A 20,000-nucleotide genomic window follows, 5' to 3' on the forward strand; every position below is an offset into this window, starting at 1 on the left:
TATTTCGGTATAATTAATTACCGGAACATGTGCAGTTAGGGCCCGGGAATCTCAGGGATTAATTGATATTTTTTTTTCGAACTGTGAACGCTTTTGAGTAACTTTTCCCCTAGAGCGGGGTAAATGTTCACTATCGCACAGTTACTCTGGCCTATTTCCTCGTCTCTGGGCTGATTTTAACAGGCGTGGCCCGTTCCAGTAATGGAGGGGTTTCGCCCTGCACACCGTGACCGCCCGGGCTCCGCTCCCGTGACCCCAGCACGCGATGGTCCCTCAGACCCCAAGCACCAAGATTAGCGGGCCGAGATGCAAACCATATCCTTCAGAAACCCGTCACTCTGCGTTCGAGCCTTGGCGTGATTAATGAACAGGCGCGAGGTGCTTTAACGTTGCAATGAGGAGCGCGCGCGGGGGGGGGGGGGCAAATCTAACGGCACGTCCGTCACTGGAACGGAAAGAGTTCACGCACCGACTCGAGCGGGTGCGGGTGGAGGAGTCACGGACGGTTAATGTGCGCCACGCAGAAGCACTTAGAGTTAAAATCATGTCAAAAGTACAAAATACGCACCGGCATCAAAGGATTACGCGTCAAGGATATAAATAAGCGAAGAACAAAGAGGAAATGCGATTTTTTGTCCACCTTTTGATACAATTTACCATTTAGAGTCGTTGATACCATCCACTTGTTTTACAGATTTAATTTATTTTTAAATGCAGGATTTCTTTTGTGTTTTACCAATGTATTTTTATTACATATTAATTCTTCCATTTATTAATTAGCTTATTAGGATGACAGAAGTGGATATGAGCAGTATATCATAACCCACAGCATCCTGGCTGGTTTGGCTCTCCCTTCAGAGATCCACCCTCTAACGCTGATGGCACACTTCCTGGACGTGGCAGCCACCCAGCTGAGCTCACGGTCGCGCGCTGGACGTCGCTGCTCCGACCTTCCGTGCGGCCGTGAGCACGCAATGCAGACAAATGACCGGTCATAAAATGCGTGGTGACCTTTGGTGACGGCGCCGTCTAAACACACAACTTACAGAAGGTCACGGATGAACGGAGTGACAACCCTGGACGGAGGTGCGCGCGGCGTTCCTCGGTGTAATTACTCCAATGACAAGGCCGGGGCCACAACTGAAGGAATGCATTTATTAAACGATCAATTAAATAACTGCCATGAGAAATACTGTATTGGTTAGAACGGCACACGTGATCTGTGAACTGCTGCAATTACGTAACGTGATGTTCACTGTCAGGATGATACCCCCCCGCCCCCAACAGATCAGCTACTCCACATTTATCCAAGCCCCCCCCCCCCCCCCCCCCCAAATCATGCTCGGACCTCTCAGATGAAGCTCAGTCAGCTTCCAGACGGATAATGGAGTGAGGTTTCGTGAAGTGAATTTCACACAAAAGCGCAGAAACGTTCAGAGACATGCTCTGATGAATTCCCACGGCTGCAGTCACATTTCAGAGGGAGCGATAGCCTGTGCTCCTTCGCCGCTAACGCCCGCCACTAACACCCGCCGCGAGAACAGAGCAACAGTAGCCAGGCAGTAGCCAAGCAGGCGGTCAATTACACGGCACCCAGGGGACAACTGCTCTCATTTGTAATTGTGATCTACTTTAAGCACACCACTCATGAAGTAAAGGAGAGCTAATGATTTGGACCATCAGAGGGTTCCCTTCTCCATTCCCTGGTGTGGGGTTTCAGGGCAGTACGTGAGCAGGCTGAGCGATAATCCCCCCCACACACACTTGGGCTGAGCCAGCATTCCTTTGTTGGCTCTCTATCAGAGGATTTTAATTGAGATTTTTAAAGATGCAGCACTTTTAAATCCCTGTACTAACAGCGGCGGATACCCCAGGACCTTCTGGAATAAAAGCTGATCTGCCATTGACTCAGGTTGGAGTGTGAATTCCTGTGCCACTGCATACAATCCTGTCACACTGTGTACCTTCCTGTGCCAGAGAGCAGAAGAACTCTGGAGAAGGAGGGAATGATTTTAAAGCTGTGTGTGTGTGTTTACCAAAAATGGCCTCCACTACTACATCATATTGCATTCCAAAATCACAACAGGGTGTGTGTGATTGTTGTGTGTGTGTGGTGAGGTAAACCACAGGGTGTGTGTGATTGTTGTGTAGGTTATGGGTGACATAAATCTGTAGGTCACATGCACTGTTGTGTGTAGGTTGTGTGGACTGTTGTCCATGTGTAGACACGCTCGTGTGTGGGGGTTAACATAAATTATAATATAGCACTCCAAACTAAATTCCAAAAAATATATAAAATGACATTCCAAATCAAAGTTAAAATAATTTTCCAAATCACATTTCACCCCAGTCACGTTACCCATGGGGCTGTGTGGCTCTCTGAGAAAACGAACGTCAAATCAGTGCCTCCCTCACTGGTCTGTGGAGGTCCTCGGGAAGGGGGAATGAATCTAGTAACAGACGTGTACAGTCAGTTGTGCTTGCAAACAGTAACTGCTGTAGCTGATGCAGTAGCCGGAGGAGTGCGAACTCTGCCCTTCTCGCTGCCTGTCTCTCACTCTCATCTTCTCTCTTTCTTTTCTTTTTCTGTAGTGCAAACAGAAGCAGAGTTCTGAAGTTTATCGAGAGGCCCCTTTATGATGTCGTGAGGCCGCCGCGACGTCACGCGGCACGTTTACGATGATGGCCTCCGTGACGTCAGCTATGATGACAGCTATGATTTCAGCTATCGTCACGTCATGCAGCACGTCTGCGTTTGCTCTCGTACCTCCGTCTGCCAGTAACACCACTCCCAGTCCTCACACGGGATTTTGGAGTGTGTGTACCTTAACCTGATTTGCTTGAATATGTCTGTGTGTGTTTGAGGATGGGGTGGGCATCCCATTAAAGTGTGTGTGTGAGCACAGGGCCCAGTTCTTCACAGCCCAGTGACTGAGGGGTGTAACAGATGCAGATGGAAGGGAGGATATCAGTCCTGTGAGCATCGAGGCGTGAAATCACCAATATGGGAGCTGCCGTGTCATTGAGTACAGGGGACCTGTGGGTGTGTTTGTGCGCACGCGTTTATCAGCCGAAACATTCGTCGTGTGTGTGTGTACGTGTTTTGGATGCGTCTCTGTTCCTTAGCGTGCATTCATGTGTGTGTGATGTGCATGTACATGCTTATGTTTCCAGATGCAGGCGTGTGGGGGAGATCAGCTACAGCGTGTGTGCTGTTTGTTCGGCCTTCATACCCTCCCGCCCATGTCACTCTGGACATTCTTCCAACCGCTGACCGCCGCGAGTCATTAAGACCCACTATTAGTACTCCTTAAATAAAACACCTAATGAAACCACAACGTGGCCCCGTCTCTTTATTTGAATCAGTTTTCCACAGCACACAGGCCTGATCTGATTTTATCCCCCCACAGGGTAGTCAGTGCTTCATTAAAAAGATTGTTGTCATGACAACTAAGTGCATATGTTGTCTGACAGAGAGGGAGAGCGCATTTGTGCACAAGGAAATTGTTCGTTTCGCTTTTTTCGCTGAGTTGAGGTTACAGCCCATTTAACATAACTTCATCATGTGAAGCCCAATGCGCTGTGTGCAGCATGGATTTCCACCTTGTCGTAAGCTGGTGTGATGCACTTTTAATATTTTCAGTCCCACTGTGATTGGACAGGAGATTCTCCCTCTCCCTTTCTGAGATAACACGCTTAGACAAGCATAGTTTTTATTCTCAGTTATGAATTTTTAGAACATACATTCCTCAGTTCGCACATGTCATATTAAATACAGTAATATATATTCCTTAGCTGGCGTGTTTTAATAAAGGAACGGACGACCAGGTGCTCCCGTTTCCGTGAAGGTGCTCGCCACTGTTGTGTCTGGCCCCTCTGAAGATGAACCGCCTCACGGCTTCAGACTAATCATGACAGGGTATTTAGAGTCCATTTGGAATCTTTCAGAGCCATTATATGCCCAGGGGGTGTACATTTATGCAAAAAAGTTTAAGTTTATGCAAAATAATATTGTTGCTATTAAAATTGAATGCATAAAGGGTTTTCGCATGAAATCGGTAAATAAGCATGAAGTCTAGTACAAGAGACACTCCCTTTTTGTCCTGCCGTAACCTCCCTGACTCAAATCACAGGCTAATTATGAAGCCCTTCACGTGTTGAGCAAGGCAAAACGAGCTCATGCTAAGTTTCGGAGCATTTCAGCACTGCCGGGCGGACAGCTACCTGAGTCTGTCGAGGAACGCTCAGACACAGCTGAAGAGAAACCTTCCAACGTGTATCTCAACGTGAAAAACGGACAGCTCCTAAAATAGAAAAAAAAACAAACAAACAGGTAAAAATGTGCATTTCTTCGAGCTGTGTCACGGAGACAGGTGCTGTGCTTTTGCTCACGAAATGTCAGCACTGCCATGGATTCTGTGAGATTAGGAGGCTGTTCTGGCCCCTTCTCTGAGACTACTGGAGAGCATTATCTCCTAAGAATATTGAAGAGCTATCGTCACACACAATTCGAACCACTCGAGCTGTCAGTGTGGCTGCATTACATTGGTTATTGACAAACTCTGGGAAACGGAGATGAGCAAGCAGAACACGCCATATGGACACCGTGATAGAACAAAAAAAAATGCAAATACTTGCCTTGCCTTTGGCATAAGAACCCTCTTCAAAAATGCTTTGTGCTACATCCTGTAATTTTGTGAGACAAACTAAACCATTTTAACTGTTTTACCAGGCACACGGGTATTCCAAACGCCAAACATGAAAGGAAACTTTAATCCATGCTTAGCCTTATCTTACCCTGACAACACTCCTCACAGCTTACACCACAGTAAAGAACAGAGCAAGGATTTCACAACAGTGAGGTCAAAGACACTTAACATGAGCCAGTATATTCCACCACACCTTACTGGAGTATGGCTGTTTCCACCAAACCTTACTGGAGTACGAATGTTTGCAGCACACCTTACTGGAATTCGGATGGTTCTTTAGGTTTGAAAGAAGTCCACATAAACGCTCTGCGGTATTTTGGCATCCGGCACTCCACAAGTCCAGCGAGAACTCGCAACGGCTGGTAAGAACTTCCTGTTTTGCGTGTACAGTAAATAACAAAGAAGCATCCATCGATCAGACTTTATTATCAGTGATATTTATCCTTGTAATGGGTAGTAGCTGCTGTGCTGGTAGAGAAACCAAGCCTGCACAGATATAGCGTTTGAACATGTCTGTGAAGCTACTGTGGTCACTGTCTGCACTGTTCTTTATTCTAAATTTTCACCTGTAGTCACCTGTAGTGCCACAGTGTGGAGATCTATCACGCCTGGCTCAGCTCATGCAGACCTGGATAATGAGCTACTGAGCTCAGTCACATGTGCTACAGCAGGAGAATGGGAAGCCAAAGGCCAAGCAACGTGCACGTGAGGCAGGTTATGTGCACGTGAGGCAGGTTACGCGCACGTGAGGCTGGTCGTAACGCTGAAGTCTGGGTTGTTTAACTGGCATCCGTGTGATAATGACATTTACTAAAATAACATTAGACACCGAAAAATGACGAAATGTAGCACTCATTAACGTAAATGTGACATGTGTGGATACTACTACTAGCAAAGTGCAGATTTCATGTTTTAAGTTTAAAAAAAAACCCCAAACATTTATTTCATAAAGAAAGTTTTGGCACCATAAACTACCACCACCAAAAACAATAACGTCTGTAACTCATCACCAACACCCAGTCACGTCAGCCCTGGTCCCATCCGTGCCTGACCATGCCTGGCAGAGAGACGGAAGCCTGAGCTGATACAGCCCAGCTACTCACACGCACTGATGGCTAAGTTTACTGCTCACGATAAAGGAACCACAATCAAACTGTCACCATCGAAAGTTTCACTTTACTGAGGGTAGACCAGCAATGGCTTAGCTCTCACTACTGGTGCCAGTGGTACTGATGGAGCTGGAGAATAGTGGTCCAGATGTCTTCCTGTGTGGCTTTAATGTCTATAGCATCTTAACCTCCAGAGGCCCACATGGGCGCTCTCACCTCGGGGGACATGTTCCCACGCACAGACCGACCCTGTGCTGGCTTAAACACACAGTGGAGGTTGTTAGTAGGGTAGGCCATAACGTGTGTGTTAACACACTGGTTCGGTGACACACACAGTTCTCAGGCGTGTAGGAGACACTAGGATTCCACTAGGATGTCTTTAGAGTGTCTCAATCCACCGTAGAGCTGATAAATGAGAGATAGAGAGAGAGAGAGAGAGAGAGAGAGAGAGAGAAAAATCTATTCATGTCCGTACAAGAAAGCTCAATTTCCTACCATCCTTCTCTAGCCAAGTCATCAAACATGATTAGTTCTGCTGTTCTTCTTTCCTGACTCCGGCCTGCTATTCCAGCTCAGAGCCAAGGAAGAGCCAAATGAGGTTATTATAATGGTAAAGATAATCTTCCACGTCCACGCAGGAGCCAAAGCTCCCTTGCTGCCAGTTAACGCCAGCTCTCGGTTTAAAGGTCGAGTCCTGTTTGTGCGGACAAATGAGGTGCTTATCCAGGCGAAGGCTGCACAAAGTACCGATCATTCGTCTATATACAGTCCGCACTGTGTGAGGGGTGACCGGGGCAACAGATGCAGGGGGCACATTGGACAAACTCCAGGCTGCTGCAAGGGAGCTCAGAGAGACAAAGAGAGAAGCAAACACCCAGATTTAGACACTCGACGCAATGACACCCAACGACTCCCATTTAAAAATCTCCAAGTGCCTTTAATGTGTTTTGATGGCAGCATGATGGACAGGCGTGGTTATTATATCCTGCTTTTAACGCAGACACCATGTGTAATTTTAGTATATGGAAATGATTATCTGTTCTGCCTCTTTCCAGAGTGTCCTGTGCAAATGACAAAGAGTTGACTGTTAATGGGTCATTTGCGTAATGCTCGGGACCGCTAGACTGTCTGAAGTCAGAAATGTTCTGTTTGAAGCCCAACTACAGCAGGGTCTTTGAACGCCGCATGCGGCAGGCATCTGTATCCCAGAGTTTATGATGGCACGGGGCTGCATGCATCACCTGCTCTGGAGCGATAAATGGAATAAACGCTCCTCAGCAGACTTCTACGCTCTCTTCCAGCAACACCTCCTCTTTGCTCTGGATTCCTCACCAGTGGCTTGGTTTTAATCCTCCTGTCCCTTACACAACTGGAGCAGCTGGAGTTTAAAGTCTGTCCTATGCATACACGTGTGTGTGAATGCACGCGCACACACAGATGCACGCACACGCATGCACACGCACACACACAAACGCACACACGTACACATGCACACACGCGCACGCACGCATGCAAATGCACACACGCATGCAAATGCACACACGCACACATGCACACACACACGCACGCACACACAAACACACAAACACACACACAAACATACACACACACGCACACAAACAGACATGCACATGCATGCACACGCACACACACAAACGCACACACGCACACATGCACACACGCACGCACACATGCAAATGCATACGCACACATGCACACACACGCACGCACACACAAACACACACACAAACATACACACACGCACGCACACACAAACACACAAACACACACACAAACATACACACACACGCACGCATACACAAACACACACACAAACACGCACGCATGCAAATGCACACACGCACACATGCACACACACACGCATGCACACACAAACACACAAACACACACACAAACGCACGCACATGCACACAAACAGACACGCACACGCACACACACACACACACACACTCATAATACAGAGCATCATGAAGGACAGAAGACACTGGTGCACTACCTGTTCATCTTAACAGTCGATATCAGTCAACATGTCAAAGGTCATCCAGATGAATGACACATAGATCTAACCGCTAATGACACATAGATCTAACTGAGATGAACTGGCATTATGTCATTACCTCACAGTGAGATGAAGTTGGATGGTTATTTATGTTTGTAAATTATTCAGCAGTGAGTTTTGGTTCTTTTGGCTCTTGACTAAGTCTCAGTGTGGAACTTTAAGGTGATAGACTTTAATGCACTGAATGTCAAAACTGAAATAAACAGAAAGCATTTCCATTTTAATATATATACCACACATCTCAGGGGACCATAAATAACCAGACTAATAAATTAACGTTAAGTAAAACGGTCGTGTTTAACAACGTTGCAAATCTTCTGCAAATAATAAGCCCCCACTATGTGTGATCTAAAGTTGTGAGCAGGTCTCAACTGGAGCGTAGCGTCAGAAAGATAAACGCGCGTCCCTGTACAGATACTCGTCGACTCTGTCATAGAAAGAATGTCCAGGGCAGGTGTATTCCAGGCACACGGAGGAGACTAAACGTGAATCTCTTTTTCTCTGTGCCATTCAGCTTAGAGATAAGCGTCACATCATGTAGCCTGAGATCACTCTTCTCTATGAAGAAGATTTAGTATACTACCAGGAGCCCACCAGCAAAGTCCAAACCACTCAGGGGATTGTAATAAAGGAACTCATTAAAAAAGCCCATCTCTCCAAGTCTACACGTTAAACAAGCCAGCTAAAGAGTGGAGACTCAAATAATCCATACCTGGGGAAGTCATTACGCAAACAAACTCCATCCATCCTCATCAGTGTGTATATTCACATTCCAGCTCTATTTAAGACCATATAAATAAGACAGGATTTCCACTGACGAAAGGGTTGCTGTTGCATTCTGGGTAAAAGGTTGCACTGAGCTGTCTAAAAGCGCCAATCTATTTGACTAAATTGACTGCTTGTCTATTAATGATCAGTCGTACGTGCAGTGTGTCAAGGCCCTGATGAACTCCAGCAGAACAGATGAACCACTCAGGAAGTGCGCGCACACAAGAAAGTGAGCGAGGGAAAGAGTGATAGTGGAAGAGCAACAGAGTGAGAGAGAGAAAGAGGGGTGGAGGTGAAGAGAAAGACAGAGAGCATGAGGAAAGAGCTGGGTGGGTTTAGGCGGAGGGGTGTGTTGGGGGGTAGATTTGTGCTGATGGTAATTGCTATACAGCTGTCTGATTTAGCTGTGAAATGGTTTGCCTTGCTCCCAGCAGGGAGGGGGGGGGGGGGGCTGTGTGTGTGTGTGTGTGTGTGTGTGTGTGTGTGTGTGTGTGTGTGTGTGTGTGTGTGTGTGTGTGTGTGTAATGGAAACACGGTCAGACTGCCATGGGCGAGGCCGTTGCCACAGCTACGCGGCGCTATGCCGGACGCTCAATTACTCTGGCTGGAGAACTCGACCTTGGTTTGCTCCTCGCTGAGCGACGCTAACTACAGAAGACACCTCACCCACCATGCCGTACACCCTCCCGTTCTGGAGCTTCGTCCGTGCAGTAGGAGCCTCACAGCCAGAAGATTAAACGTATTAAACAGAACGACTGGCTACAGTTATCTGTCGTTCTTCCTCCCTTTTAGTTCAGTTATTGTACTATTATTCTCCACATAGGCAGTAGACATTCTGTTACATGTGATATCACATGTAATAGATGTGATATATTACATGTGATATGGAGTAGTGTATTCCAGTTGAATGGTATCTTGGACTCTAACCTACTGTACTGTACTAGGATGTATTCTATGAGTAAATGACAAGGCATTTTTGTAAGTCGCTCTGGATAAGAGCGTCTGCTAAATGTACATGTAAATATAAATGTAAAAGTCTGTCACGCAACCGCCCCAGTCCATGACTACAACTCCCGTCTTCCCCGGCACAACCTCACCATATCCTTCTTACCAGTTTACAAGTGTCACCTGTCTTGCATCTTTGCTACGCTATTTAGTCTCAGATGTCACAGAATGCTTCGCCTCCTGTACAGACGGCGGAGCCGGACGTGTTGCTCCACGCAGTCGCTACCCAAGGAAGGATGCTGGGGCAACATCAGCAGATATTCGAAGAGTTCACCCATTCACTGGATCTGCTTGCGAAGCAACAGACGAAACAATAGAGGCAGATGGTAGAACTCAGCAGGAACTTGAGTGATGTTTGCGCTCGTTTACAGGCTCTAGACAGGACACCCCAATCCTCCGAACTTTCTGCCCAACCGCTGGCTCCTCCTGCTGCCTGCCCATCATTCCTGGACAGCAAGCCAGATAAGTATGATGGTGCACCCGACATGTGCCATGGATCTGTATTACAATACAACTATATTTTGCTAGTACCCTCCAGAACCAGCAGAGGTCATCTTGCACCCCGGGTTAACATACATTCATACAGAGAGTTTTCAGAGGAGCCTATGCAATGCGATTTTGCATGCCTGACTCCTGAGAAGAGACTCAGATGCATCCAAGATGGTATTTGCCTTTACTGAGGTGAGACGGGACACGTAATTCGTGAATGCCGGGTGCGACCCCGTTTTATGACGATCAAGCGAGAACGCGGAAAACCTACTTTACAAACTAATGTGTTGAGTCGTCCTATGAAAGAGTTGGTGTCGAGTTCTTTAACTATCCCAGTCTCCATCATCTCTCTGTCTTCTCCTTTTGTGTTTTCAGCATTGGTAGACTCTGTGGCGGAGGGGAATTTCAACCACAATCACTGGATTCCTGTGGTGCCCCTATCAAGACCATTCCGTGTAGCTGCCCTAGGCGGCGCTCCAATAGGCACTGGATGCATAACGCAGAGAACAAAGCCCTACCACAGTTCATACATCTCCTGGGCAGATCAGGAGATCATTTCCTGGTCGCCATACTGCGTCCAAAATTGTCTTTCTATGCCACGGATCCACTCCACAACTATCGAAAGCCTGGAGTATGAAGACACAAATTGGATTCCCCAAGAGTACCAGGATCTCATGTTGGTATTCAGCAAAAAAAGAACTACTCAACTCCACCCTCACCGACCGTATGACTTTACCTCTAGTTCCGGAGGCACTGGAACAACTTAGAGATGCACGATACTTTACAAAATTGGATTTAAGGAGTGCCTACAACTTGCTCAGGATCAAGAGGGGAGATGAGTGGAAGACTGCCTTCATCACCACTAGGGGGTGTCACGAATACAGAGTTATTCCATATGGCCTCAGTGTTGATCCTTCGGTGTTCCAGGCATTCATTAATGACATCCTGCGGGAGTATATCGGCAAAGTTCGTCATTGCCTATTTGGTCGACATTCTTATTTATTCCCCAGATCTCAAATCCCACATCAAGCATGTATATTTGGTACTACAGTGTTTATTTGACCAACAGCTGTGTTTCATCATCAATCAATCTCATTTCTGGGGTATGAGATTACTCATAGCGCTATAACGATGGATGATAGGAAGATTGAGGTGATTCTCCAGTGGCCAATACCCATGACCATAAAGAAGCTGCAGAGCTTCCTAGGTTTTGCCAACTTCTATTGTCACTTCATCAGAAACTTCAGTAGAGTGGCTGCCCCTCTTCCTAATCTGCTCAAAGGGGCTGCTATAAAATTACGTTGGACTCCGGAAGTAGAACAGTACTTCAGCCAACTCAAGAAAGCTTTCACTAGAGCACCTGTTCTTAAGCACCCTGATCCCTCGGCTCCCTTCGTAGTCAAACCCGCTGGTCCATTTTTTTCTCACGGTTTGGCTTTTCCATTACTTACCATCCAGGCTCTCGCAATACTAAGGCTGACGCCCCCAGAGGACCCAGAGACGCCTGACACCATTCTACCTACACAGATAAAAGTCACGTCAATAAGGTGGAGACTGACAAGGATATTGAAGAGCTGCTGACTGACACAGAGATTCCCGCAGAGTGTCCAGAGGCTCTTTGTCGCAATAATCTTTTAACCTGAGCACACTCCTCTCTGGTGGCTGGATATCCTGGGGAAACACACTACAACTGCTGTCAAACCAGCATTGGTGGGAGTCGCTGGCCAAAGATGTTCACAGGTACGTGTTGTCTTGTTCCATTTGCTCTCAGTGCCAGATCCCTAAAACCTTCCCTCATGCTCATACCACTCCCAGTGCCTGAACAACCTTGGACACACATAGCGATTGACTTTATTACTGACCTGCCTGAATTTTTCGTTCACACCACCATTTTTACAGCAATCGATTCGTTTTCGCTGGGAGTTCGCGTTATTCCCGTTTCCTGTCTACCCACAGCTTTCCACACTGTGGAAGCCCTCTTCAATCATGTTTTCTTGAGACTTTACTGTTTCAACCGTCCAGATATGTTATATGGGCAGAAATGGAACAAAATTCGCTTACGAGCTTGGCCACGGGCGTGATTCCCTTCAAGTGCATCCTCGCCTATCAACCCCCCATGACCCCTTGCACAGCGAAGTGGACAGAGGTACCGGCGGTGGAAGATTGGATGGGATGCAGCAAGGGAGTATGGGAGGAGACACAGCAACGTACTGAGTTGCAGAAATACAAAGAAAAGGAGGACCGTCACGGAGGGGTGGCACCAGGGAGATGCCAGGAGTCAGAGTGTGGCTATCCACGAAAGACTTGCGTCGCACTGGGACATGTGGTCAACTGAGTCCGAAATACATAGTCCCTTTCAGGATAGTGAAACGGCTTAATGAGGTTACTTACCAGCTCGACTTACCCTCTCGTTACCGCGTCTCACGCGTCTACCTCGTCTCACGTGCTTTCCATGTTTGTCTCCTCACATCTGTCATTTCAGGACCCTGTGATGACGTTTCGCCCAGCGTCGAGCCTCCCCCATCCATAGACTTCAGGGGACTCCAGTTTACGTCGTTCACCAGATCCTGGACTCTCGGAGGTGAGGGGGCATTCTTCATTTCTGGTGGACTGGAAGGACTACAGTCCTGAGGAGCAGAGCTGGGTCCCGGCCAATGACGTTTTGGATAAGGGCATGCTCGCCGATTACCACCGGCGATTCCCAGGTAGGCTGGCTCCTCATCTCCGGGGTCACCCTCGTGGCGTGTTCTCCTCCGGTCGCGGCACTGGGAGTGTGAAAAACACTGGGGCGCTTTGGTCGTCGTCGCGGGCTCTCTCGTACCTGGAGGGGGTCCCAGACTCCTGGGGGGGTACTGTCACGCACCCGCACCCAGTCTATGACTACAACTCCCATCTTCCCCGGCACAACCTCATGTCACTCAGTACATTCTAGCAGTCTGACATCACATTTTCAAACATCAAACTGCAGCGACGCCTTCACCACTAAACTTACAAACAGTCATAATCTCACCCTGAAAACATTTCCAGCACAGAACTCTGATTAAACAACTGCTCTGCTTTCTGTAGTGCAGACTGCAAGTCTTGGTACATGGTTATTTATTCAAAAACAAATAACTACATTTGTAGCCCATTAAGTGAATTGCATTTGCTAGTGATTCATACACATGCAAGCAAACAGACACACACACACACACACACACACACACACACACACACACGCGCACATTTAATCGACTCCCTGAATCTCGTACACACATAAAATATTCTACCTGCCATATGACTCTTGCAAATGCATTAAATGTTGATTTCTCTTTAGTTTCCAAACATAAACCCAGGGGAAAACCTGCTCACTTGTTTCATTCGGTTCTTAAGCAATTCTCTCTGATGCATATGCAAGGCAAAAATCCCAAACTACAATCGTGTTCAGTAGCTTTACTGTGCCATCACCTAAACGCCCCACGTCCAAGCTTCAGAATTGTAGCACAGGTGGAAACGTTCAGGTGTATCAGGTGATTTTGTGTTAGCCTGTTGGTTTCACTAATTAATTCTAATTCCTGCCTTGAGGAAATGGTCAAAAACACACCCCGAGGGGGTGATTACAGCATCTACCTGACACTTTGGAGTAATTGAGGGTTAAGGGTCTTGCTCAGGGGCCCAACAGTGGCAACCTGGCAGTGGTGGGACTTGAACCAACAACCTTCTGATGACTAGTCCAGTACCTTCACCACTGACTACAGTAATGCTGATCAGAGGAAAATCAGAAATTCTGTGACAAATTCCCTGTTCAACAGTACAGCGCTCAGAGAGGATGCACAACTCATCTGGACTAGCAGAGAAAATGACAGGAGGCAGGCGTGTGTGTTGGAGATCTGTGACTCAGCCAAGTTGAAGCTCGAGAGAAGTCGTTCACTCTGCCCTTTCACGGCAACCAGGAGAGAGGCTCCGTTTAAACTGATCAAAATGTATTTGTTTATCTCTAAGGAAAATACAGCTGCTATTCATTACACGCCGTCCTGAAAGGCAGCAACATTGTGGAGGAGAGGAAAAAAGCTTTTAACACATTAAAGCGCACAGAGTTGGTCGCCACTGCCCCATTTAAAACACCCCACATGCTTTAATGCAAGCGCTCTCATTTTTATCAGCCATTAATGCTCCCGATGTATTCGCGCCCTCATAAAATCCATTCCTAGCAGGTTAATTACTGGAGGCATTCAATGAAAAATCAGACCGCACTATTAGATGAAAGCCTTATTTGGGTGAGTGTGTGTGTGTGTCTGTGTGTGCGTGTGTGTTTGTGTGTGTATGTGTGCGTGTGCGTGTGTGTGAAAGAGAGAGAGGAAAAGTGAAAGAGGAATACTCATGTGCCAGATTTACTATTTAGCTGTACATGAGAGAAATGAATATTTACACGTATATGTTTCAACACATGACAACACATGACCTCAGTAAACATGACTACTGTGTCAAACCCAGGACTCCCAAGGCCTCAGTACACTCCTTCCCCAAAACTGCTTACACACACCTTCCGTTTAGGAGGATCAGCTCCGCAGAGGAGAAACACACACTCAGCCTCCCCACCTACAGACCAAGCAAACACAGCACATACAATATTACATCGGGGTTCTTCTTCCTCAGATTTGAAACAATTCCACTGTAACCTTTCTGGTACTTACACACACACACACACACACACACACACACAGAAATGAAATACTGGTAGACACTTTTTTTCCCCCTTTTTATACAAGACAAGTAAAGGCAAGACCGTCATAAAATGATATAGGATGTGAATCTTGCTTAGTGTGTACATCACCTATGCAGGCAAACTTTGTCCACAGCAAAAAAACAGAAGATATAAACACACGAATAAGCCGGTATTCCCAGTATTCCCAGTGTTCCCACAGCATTGTCAAAAAAGATGTTACTCCTTGGTCCAAACATGACAACTTCCTGTTTGAGCAATTACGACACCACCATTAAACATCCGTGAAGCTGCAATCAAGAAAATTGCCCCATCTGTATTTCAATGCCTTATGGTGAACACAGAGACACCCTGATGGCGTGGAAATCAGCCGATTCTTTTCTCATCCTTCTTTTCATCTTTCCACACTTCTTTCTGTCTCTCTCAGACAGAGATATTCCAAATCTTCTGGCACAATGCAACAAAGCAACCCTGCAGCACAGCGAGGCGTTATGTACAAGTGTCAGCGACAGGCAGACTGAGCTGAAGGCAGAACTTTTCTAGGGCTGTCCAATCAGAGCCACACGATGGATACGGCACAGGTGCACATGCAGTACCAGCTCTGGGGAAAAGGAGGCTGAGTTCTCACCAAGACTGTGCTTGGATTCCCGCGACCGCGTCGCTACGCAGAAGAGCCAAACACACTCATTTTGTGCAGCAGGGACTTCGCCTGTCCACAAAACCGCTTCCTGTTCCGACAGCGGGCAGGTGCGTGGAGTTTTCCCACACGTTTCTCTCCTTCCACTTCTCCTTCTGTCAAGTATTGAGATGATCCAAACCTCTGCTGTCGGTCTGATCTGATCTGATAGCAGATAGCAGGGTCGTGTTGTGCCCAGGTTGCAACCCTAGGGATCAGATGTTCTTAGATGATGAGTAGGTCTGATCTGTAGCAGCAGATGCCACGGCTTAGGAAAAGAGAGGCTGCCTCACAGAGAGATGACAGGCTTAGACGGATCATGCCCCCCTGTCTCCTTTGCTCTGATGCCGTCGGAATTGTCTGGATCCTCACTGATCTGCTAATATGATTGTCGGATGGAGCAAGTAAAAATTCACAGTGTCCACAAGCAGCCCTTTGAAACGTCCCTCCTAGATAAAAACAAAGCCCGTGTGGGTGACGACGCACCGACGCAGCAGAGTGCTAAATCAAGCAAGAAAGAAAACAAGCAAAACAAAGAAGAAAAACGTTTCTCAAAGACGGATAATTAGATGGAGATTTTTTGATTTTTTAAAAAATGTCTTTCTCCATGATGATTTTTTGTTTTTTGGGTTTGTTTTTTTTTGACAAGTGAAATAATGGGGTGCCTTCAAAACACTGTTGTACAGCTTGCAAAAAGGATTATGATTGGAGGATATTGTTCGCACCCTTCTGAAGAACAACATGTGAAATGAAGCAGAGAAAGTGCTCCAAACGGCGTTGCCGTTGGGGTCAGAGATGGAGGGAGCAGTGCTCAGGGAGAGAGACAGGCGTTCAAAAGACAAGCAGAGAGAGACACGGAGACAATGAGCAAGAAACACAGAAAAACGGAGAAAATATGCTTCCTCTTTGCTCCTGCGCATTATTCCTGAACGTATTCGGAGTTCATGGATGTCGTACCTGCGGGCGTATCAAGGTGGACGGCTCTGCTCAAACTGGTGCAGGACTACAGGACATCTACAGCCGTGACGTATTACTGGACAGATATGCAGTGTGCCGACAACATACACACATCTCCACTATAACGATTCATTCGTAATAAGTGATTGAGGCCTGGGTCAGATAACAGGGGGTACGGTGCACTGTGCAGTACTGCGAGTGATGGGGTTTCCAATCTAGTTTGATATCCACTTCCAGTCCTGTCAATCTTCCGCTGCCAGTAGAATTGAGGCAAAGAGCTGATGAAAAAAGTTTGGTATTTTGCATCCCACACTGCTTAGTCTGTGCCTGCGAGAACAACTGGCCCTCTCTCAAATCCATCAAATCGACTGTATTTTATTTACAGATTAAAATAACCGCACAAGGGAGGTGTTTCTAGATAATAACAGCACCATGGTTCTAGATAATGACAGTGCCACAGTAGCAGATACTGGCAGCACCATGGTTCTAGATAATGACAGCACCATGATTCTTGCTTAGTCTTCCATGGTGGCAGTTCATCTAGTGCAATGGCTCCAAAACACTAGAACTCCTAAAACCCCAAAAGATTCTGGCTTTTTGCTCATAAACCAAAACCTCTTTACCTCGTGCTATCCTTACCCCTAGGCGGTGCTGTTCGGTGCACAATGTACAGGCAGTATGCCAGTCCTCATCTGGGTGCAGTCTAATGCATATGAACACATCCTGTATTTATATGTCTTTGTAATATCTGACTAGTAATGGCTCGCATTTATGAATCTACAATGTGGTCTAATGTTACAGCCTTGGCCAGCTGCTGTGAACATCTGGCCATTTTCAACCTGGACTGTTCTGGGTTCACTGTTGTCTTTAAGCTCCAAATTAAATAATGATTAAGATAAATAGATTTAATTTATATAACTGATATACATGTACATTTAATTTATATAACTGATGTGTTATAGGTGTGTGTGTGTGTGTGTAAAAGCCGATATCTGTCTGTACAGCATCCCTGAGTTTGAGAAATGTAACTAATAATAATAATAATAATAATAAAAAATTATTGTTACTGTTATTATTATTATTACTACTACTACTATTATTATTATTATTATTATTAATAATAACAATAAACGCATTTTATAGAGCCTTGAGACGAGGCCTAATTTGTAACAGAATCATAAACAAACTAAAACTTAATAAAACCAAAATATAACATATTTCTCTGCTATACTTCAATAACTTAAAACCTTGAAAAGCCATCAACATACATATATAACAATCATAAAACTATCAGTTAAGCCTAGCACAATCCTTGGGGTCATGCATATTCAAATTTTTACAAATTTTAATGAGAGTAGATGAACATGGTAAGAATGAAATGCAATCGTTTGAAAATCACTCCAGAAATTGACCTTTAAAACAAAAGGTGAAAGAGAGAGAGAGTGGCATGCCCCTGCAAATGCCCCCTTAAATATTATAAGCATTCTAATTAAAAAATGTTGTGCACTTTTCTGTAATTGTCATCCCAGCAACCTAATCCCAATCCAACATCCCAACCTAAACCCACACCCATTTCTCTCTCTCTCTCTCTCTCTCTCTCTCTCTCTCTCTCTCTCTCTCTCTCTCTCTCTCTCTCTCTCTCTCTCTCTCTCTCTCTCTCTCTCAACATTCTCTCCCTCTGTTCTCTAAACCTACTGAACAAGGTCAGGCGGGGCCGCTGAGTCCCATCATGCAGTCACACCTCAGGCCAAGACGATGACCTGGCTCTGAACTCTCAGGGTCTGATTGGCTTCTTCATGTTAACAGAGAGTAATATATGTGCAAATTAGCAGATCCCATCACAGCTCCAGGAGTGGTTTCCTTCCTGAAATGACCAAGACTTCGTCTTTGCTCAGTGCATGGAAATATGTACAGAATTAAGCATTTGATGTTTATTAAGTGGTTTGAGTCTTAAGGAAACTGCTTAAATGAGAAATGTGAAAGCGAGAGTTAGGGAGTGGCAATTCAGACAGTCCTGGGCTCTCATGCTCTACTGAGTATTTTTAACTGTAGAAGAGTCATGTGAAGGGAGCTTCTGGCCTTGTAAATAAACAATAAATAAATCCCTAAAGAACACTTGGCCAATTTTGCATACAAATGGAAAATGCAGTACATGAAGGTGAAAAGGCCAGACTGTGTCTGAGCACACTGGGGACGAGAGATGTAACTGCAGTCCAGTACTGTCAGGAAAGTTGTCTGAACAAGTCAGTGTAAAAGAATACGAATTTCTGCAGAGAACATGCAACTTTATTCACAATGTCCCACTCAATTCTCAGTATGAGTTCTGAACCATAGTTACCATCATTAACCAAAACGGTAAGATGTTTGTGAGATGATGTGTGTCCAGTTAAGGTACAGGTCATGATACAGATATTAAAATTAATTCATTTTGAAGATCTTGAAAAAAAGAGTTAGGTGGTACCTATAAGTATACAAAGTGCTTTACAGATTAAAGTAATTCATAAGCAGGCAGTGACATGAAACACTAATATATGATTACATGGATGGGACCAGAACTTGAATTCTGTACTAGGGGTTGACTGATCTTTAGGGCTGATACAAACCTATTACTGATCAAGGACACCCATAAGCAATATTTCAGACCAATATTCATTTACCATAAATTTTAAAATATTTTTAGTGTAAGAGTGCAGATCTTACTCACAATTCACATGAAATTAGCATAATGTTTAAAGTGCTAGTTAGTCGCTGGTGGAGTTTTACTGTCTAGAGTAAACTGAAAGCAACAAATGATGCACAGACAGTTTTCAGATGCTTACCCAAAATTACACTTAGCTTTTGTGTTATGCTCTGAATATAATTATATCCTACTGACACCAATGACCTTAGCTTTGTTCCTCGTGGAATACAAATTGGACTGCTCTCTCTCTCTGTCTCTCTCTCTCTCTCTCACACACACATCCACACACACACACACAGTGTTACTGAGAACATCCTGCCCCAGACACACCAGGCTATGCGAGGCATCATGCCAGGGCTCAGATGGTTGCCAGGCTGATCTGTGGCTCTGCCTCTTCGGGCGGCCTGTACAGCTGTCCAGCCCACAGGGACTCTACACTGATCTCAGGACCAGGCTCAGAGGCATCATCAAACCCACAACCAATCAAACCCTGCATCAATCCTAGGTCCAAACCCAACATCAAACCCAGAATCAAACCCAGGTCCATACTCACAACCAAAGCCAGCACCAAACCCAGGTCCAAACCCACAGCAATAACCAAACCCAGTTTAACTTGCCCTACTTTATTGATAAGCTCTGCCGTGTACTACTGTGGTCTTGCGCTAGCATACAGGCTCACAGCCAATCAATGTGAGTGGATGCCAGACCACTAAATTTAGATTCATCATGCAGAGATGGTAAATTATCACACCTGTTCACGACAATCACCTCCAGTATATTAGGACACCATTAAACTTCTTTTCTCCACATCCACTTCAGCATTTA

General features: G+C 45.8%; 1 protein-coding gene and 1 long non-coding RNA gene across 4 annotated transcripts in view; one reads left to right on the top strand and one right to left on the bottom strand.

Annotated features, from left to right (window-relative positions):
• Positions 1-3,315, top strand: part of LOC113585894 (uncharacterized) — a 4,995-nt gene extending 1,680 nt beyond the window's left edge. Inside the window, exons 2-3 of one of the 2 annotated variants that reach the window (XR_014116863.1) lie at positions 2,593-3,043; positions 3,175-3,315. This is a non-coding gene — a long non-coding RNA (uncharacterized LOC113585894). The remainder of the gene's footprint in view (positions 1-2,592; positions 3,044-3,174) is intronic. The other variant, XR_003411555.3, reaches the window with a different exon arrangement.
• Positions 1-20,000, bottom strand: part of dpp6a (dipeptidyl-peptidase 6a) — a 228,880-nt gene that overhangs the window by 127,418 nt on the left and 81,462 nt on the right. The gene's annotated exons all lie outside the window — the stretch shown is intronic.

The sequence above is a fragment of the Electrophorus electricus genome, chromosome 14 (assembly GCF_041902795.1).
Source record: "Electrophorus electricus isolate QZ-2024a chromosome 14, ASM4190279v1, whole genome shotgun sequence".
In the NCBI taxonomy this organism is placed as follows: Eukaryota; Metazoa; Chordata; class Actinopteri; order Gymnotiformes; family Gymnotidae; genus Electrophorus; species Electrophorus electricus.